Source organism: Scylla paramamosain, unplaced genomic scaffold, assembly GCF_035594125.1.
Source record: "Scylla paramamosain isolate STU-SP2022 unplaced genomic scaffold, ASM3559412v1 Contig37, whole genome shotgun sequence".
NCBI lineage: Eukaryota > Metazoa > Arthropoda > Malacostraca > Decapoda > Portunidae > Scylla > Scylla paramamosain.
The window spans coordinates 92,501-98,459 of NW_026973702.1; positions in this window are offsets into that span (position 1 = coordinate 92,501).

Sequence of the window (5,959 nt, forward strand, 5' to 3'; positions counted from 1 at the left end):
GGTGTCAAGAGTTTTACCTGCAAATAACGTGATAATTTCCGCCCGTGGTTAATGAGCTGCCTCAGGTGTGTGTGTGTGTGTGTGTGTGTGTGTGTGGTGGGGAGAAGGAAGGTTATATAAAGGTAAGTACGTCATATTACATGCTAACAATATTTTAATCTCTCTCTCTCTCTCTCTCTCTCTCTCTCTCTCTCTCTCTCTCTCTCTCATTCTCTCTCTCTAAGTGTGGGTAGCAGTGCTCGCGTGGTCTAAATAGATCCTGAATAAATTCTCTCTCTCTCTCTCTCCTCTCTCTCTCTCTCTCTCTCTCTCTCTCTCTCTCCTCTCTCTCTCTTCTCTCTCTCTCTCTCTCTCTCTCTCTCTCGCTCGCTCGCTCGCTCGCTCGCTCGCTCGTATCATATAATAATCCTCTTTCCTCCATTATTCCCCTCTCCCCTCCATTCTCCTCTTCCATTTTCCTCCTCTCCTCTCATTTTTGGTCTTCTCATTATATCCACATTCCTGTTTCTCATTTCCGTCCTACTTCCTTGCTTCTCTCTTTTAATTAGATGTCTGCTTTCCTCTCTTTCAGTTTTTCCTTTTATTTAATCCATTTTTTTCTCCTACTTCCATATTTTGTTTTTTCTGTCCTACTTCTTACCCTCTTCCTCTTCCTCTTTGTTTCGACTCGGCACTTCTTTCTTCTTTGCTTTCTTTCCATAAACTACTTCCCTCTCACTACTTTCCCTCTCCTTCTTCTCTTGTTCTCTTTCTTTCTTTCCTTTTCCATTCTTTCCCCCTCTTTCATCACTCCTTTATTTCTCCCTGACACTGCTCTTTCCCTCTATCGTGTATTCTCTCCCTTCCTTCTTTCCTCTCCAGTCCTCTTGTCCTTTCCTTTCCTCTATCTGTTTCCCCCTCTTCTATTTCTTCTATTATTCATTTCCATTCCTGTTCTTTCTCTCTATTCTATACTGTCCTTCCTTCCTTCCTTTCTTTCCTGTCCTCTTGTCTGTCTTCCCTATCCTCTCTCTTTCCTCTCGTCTACTTCTCCTTTATTCCTTCTTGACTTAGCTCCTTTCCTCTGTCCTGCACTCTCTCCCTTCGTCTCCTGCTCTCTTCCTTCCCATCCTCTCTTTCCATTCTTCTACTTTTCCTTCATTCCTTCTCTTCCTTTCCCTCTATCCTACAGTGCTTTCCTTCCTCTTCTATTCTCTTCCCTTTCTACCTTTTCCCCTCTTATATTTCTCCCTAATTCCTTTCTTCCTCTCCTGTACGCTTGTCTTCCTTCGCTCTCCCTTCTCTTTCACCTCTCCTGGTTCTCCCCCTCCTTCATTCCCCTTTACCACACAACCATCCACCACCAATACCCAATCTTCCCACCCACTTCCCCTCTATTCCACTTCCCTTCCCCTCGCTTCCACTTCACTGTAGACTAAAGGGGCGCCTCCAATATTGCCCTCAGGGAAGACTCAGACACAGGGACACGGGGATAGAGGGATACAGCAGGGAAGAATACTTATTGCATATTCCTCTACCAGTTTAAAGCAACAGCCGAGGAATTTGTGGCTTGTTTTTTTTTCTCTCTCTCTCTCTTTTTCAACGTTGCAGTAGAAGGTCTTTCTTGAACGAGGAGGAGGATGAAGGAAAAGGAGATGAATGCAATTATTGGTCGAGTTTATAAAAGAAAAGAAGAATGCTGAGTTGATTGCAATTAAAGTCTCGTTTTGATCCTAATTTGATTTTCCCTCACAATTCTTCACTCCTTGTTTACTGGCGACACACACACACACACACACACACACACACACACACACACACACCACCACCACCACCACCACCACCACCACCACCATGATCAACACATGCCTTCTGCTCCTGCTCGTTAAACACCCAACAGGAGGAGGAGGAGGAGGCTATAGATGACAAAGAGGAAAGAGTAGATGATCTAGAACAGGAATGACGTAAGGAAGAAATGGAGTTGGCAGCGTGGAGGAGGAGGAGGAGGAGGAGGAGGAGGTAGATGAAAATGAGGAGAAAGATGAGGAGGACCCGGCTTAATGAGGAGGGAGGAGTGGGCGCCTTGGAAATAAATGAGAAATTTGGCCTCTTGATTGCGAGTGAATGAGAGAGAGAGAGAGAGAGAGAGAGAGAGAGAGAGAGAGAGAGAGAGAGAGAGAGAGAGAGAGAGAGAGAGAGAGAGAGTTTGGTTACTTCCATCTGTCGATTCATAACACGCGGAAAATTGAGCGAATATTTAAAAAGTTGACAAGAGGAATAACATAATGTAACTAATGTGACTGTTGTTGTTGTTGTTGTTGTTGTTGTTGCTGTTGTGGTGGTGGTAGCGGGAGTAGTAGTAGTAGTGGTGATGGAGGTCTTGGTGGTGGTGGTGGTGGTGGTGGTGGTAGTAGTAGTAGTGGTGATGGCGGTCATGGTGGTGGTGGTGGTGGTGGTGGTGGTAGTAGTGGTGATGGAGGTCATGGTGGTGGTGGTGGTGGTGGTGGTGGTGGTTGTGGTAGTAGTAGTAGTGGTGATGGCGGTCATGGTGGTGGTGGTGGTGGTAGTAGTAGTGGTGATGGAGGTCATGGTGGTGGTGGTGGTGGTGGTGGTGGTGCTGGTAGTAGTAGTAGTGGTAATGGAGGTCATGGTGGTGGTGGTGGTGGTGGTGGTGGTGGTATTAGTAGTGGTGATGGAGGTCATGGTGCTGGTGGTGGTGATGGTGGTGGTGGTAGTAGTAGTAGTAGTAGTAGTGGTGATGGAGGTCATGGTGGTGGTGGTGGTGGTGGTGGTGGTGGTGGTAGTAGTAGTAGTGGTAATGGAGGTCATGGTGGTGGTGGTGGTGGTGGTGGTGGTGATGGTAGTATTAGTAGTGGTGATGGAGGTCATGGTGGTGGTGGTGGTGATGGTGGTGGTGGTAGTAGTAGTAGTAGTGGTGATGGAGGTCATGGTGGTGGTGGTGGTGGTGGCGGTGGTAGTGTTTATATTCACACTCACTGCCTGACATCCTCCTTTGTGTGCGTGTAAACAGACCTTTTTATTCATTTATTTTCTCTCTCTCTAGCAATTAGACTCCCATGTTGCTGTGGCTTACATCTGTCAGTCAGTCAGTCAAGCAATCAATCTCAAGCACCCTGAAAGTCTAAAGCATTACTGAAAACCGTCTTGGTCTTCATCGTTACCTAAATGAGGAGTGATAGAAGAGAAACAGAAAAGAGGACAGTAAATAAGGTTTCAAGACACCTAGCCTTTAATTTTTGACGACCGCTTTTGACTCTGGAGACTGGCACCTCAGTGGGCCTTTATATTTATATATATATATATATATATATATATATATATATATATATATATATATATATATATATATATATATATATATATATATATATATATATATATATGGAACTCCTAACCTGCTTCTGTATTTCCTCCTTCCTATGATTTGCATTGCTTCAAGAGGGAGGTCTCAAGACACTTCTCCAGCTTTTGATAATCCTTTTGTCCCAATCTTTTGATATTTTTTTTTTTTTTTTAGGAACAAGCATCTAAATGGGCCTTTTTTTTCATAAGTCATATTGCCCTTGGTCAGCACCTCTCTTCAAAAAAAGTTAAAATGATAAAGCCTAAGAAGAAGAAGAAGGGAAAGAAGACAACAAAATTAAGAGACAGTTATGAGAAAGCCGACGAACAACAAGAGGAATAGTAAGAGAAGCACCATTCTTAACCTCCTCCTAAAAAAGGACATTTGTAAAGAGAAAGCCTAAAGGGAAGAGTCAGGAGAAAAGGCCAAAAGGAGATATTTATCAGGAAAAGGTCTATGAAGAAGAGGAAGACAAGCAGAAAAAGAAGTCATTTAGAAGAATGCCGACGAAGAAGAGGAAAAGGAAGAGGAAGGGAAGAAGACCAAAAACAAGACATTTATAAGAATAAAATTTGGAAAAAAGAGGAAGGGAAAAAAACATTTTAAAAGAAAGCCAACGAAGAAGAAGAACAAGAAGAAGAAAAGAAAAGAAAAGAAAAGAAAAGAAAAGAAAAGAAAAGAAAAGAAAAAAGAAGAAGAAAAAATCAAGACGAACACATGAAAACAACAACAATAACCAACAGCAACGAACAAGTAGATGGAGAAGAAGAATATAAAAAAAAGACACATTTACAAGAAAAAAAAATATTTACAAGCCAATGAAGCAAAAGAAAGTGGAAGAAAAAAAAACGAATAAAAAATGTATAAGAACAAGGCCAAGGAAAAGAGGAAGAGGAAGAGAAGTAACCCAGAATACATTTACCCCCCAAAAAATAAGATAAAATAAAAAGGAAAAGAAAAAGCCAACGAAGAAAGGAAAGAGGAAGAGGAAAAGAATAAGCCCAGAAGATACGAGTATATATAAGAAGTAACCCTGAGAAGAGGAGGAGGAGGAGGAGGAGGAGTAGAAGGAAAAAGAGAGGAGGGAATCCCAATCAACATGAACACTTTAAAACTCTCACTCGACTTGGTGATAATAAAACAATAAAAACTCAAGTCTCCATTTTCTGCGAATGAGGAGGAGGAGAAGTAGGAGGTGGAAGAGGAGGAGGAGGAGAAGGAGGAGGAGGAGGAGGAGGAGGAGGAGGAGGAGGAGGAGGAGGAGGAGGAGGAGGAGAGCGAGAACAGTGATAGCTAGGATAAACAGTGAATACTAAAACAAGAAGATAGACGATGAGAAAGACAATGAAGAAAAGGAAGAAGAGGAGGAGGGATAAGAAGAAAAGATTGAAACATCCTCAAACATTTTATCATACTTGCAGATTATTTACATTGTGACTATTTAAAGTACATGAAGAAAATAAGGTGCCAATAGTCCATATAAAGCATGTTTTTATTTATTTTTTTTTTATTTGACCAAAACAACAACAACAACAAAAAAAAAAAAGAGAAAATAAGAGGAGAAAGAGGAGGGGAGGAAAATGAAAACGACGAAGATGGCAAGGATGAGGAGTGAACAGAACAAGGAGAAGAGAGACGATGAGAGAAACAAGGAAGATGAGGAGGAGGAGGAATAAGAAGAAAAAAAAAAGGAGGCTGAAAACGATAATAGTAACGAACAGTACAATGACAGAAAAGACAAGAAGAGACGATGAAACAGACAAAGAAGAGGAAGAGGAGGAAGAAGAAGAAGAGAACGAGGCTGAAAACGATGATAAAGATTAACAATAAACAGAACAATGAAAGGAAAGACAAGGAGACGATGAAAGAGACAAGGAAGAAGAAAAGGAGGAGGAGGAGGAGGAGGAGGAGGAAGACAGGAAGAAAGAGAGGAATCGCTGCTCTCTCACAGGTCGTTTGGCAAATTGATTGAGGCTGGAAATCGTGATATGATCTTTCTCCCTATCCTCTGTCTTCCTCCTCTCCCCCTCCTTCCTCTCCCTCCTTCCTTTCTAAATAACTACCGGCAAAAAATCAAAACCAATAGTACACCATGATAGCCCATTAAATTCCCCACAATTTACTTTCAACACTATTCGAAAAGTATATTAAAAACATTAAAAAAAAAAAAAAAAAGCTTCAAAAAACTCCCAAAAGATGCCAGACAAAGATCAAGATTCAAGATTGTAAACTAGAGAGAGCATTTAGATACAAGATTAGGCTTGAGAAAATGGATGACTCAAGAATAGCAAGGAAGGTGTACCTGTAGATTGAAAGTGGAAGCAAATGGTGGAAGAGGTGCATGAGAATGACAGACAGGATTGGCTTATAAGTTGTGTGGGCGATGAGAATGGCTGGGAGGAATCAAAATGAGATTGAATGGGTGGTAACAAGAGGCAGAGTGGGAGCTGACTGGGATGTGAGAAAATGGAAGAATGAGATAGACAAAGAAGTGAAATGTGTGGGACTGAATGAATGGAAGAATGAGACGGAAAGAAAGAAGACCCTGGAATGGTACAAGAAGAAAGGGGCCCCAAGGTATGAAAGGTAGTATGATGGAAGCCTGGGCCGTGATCT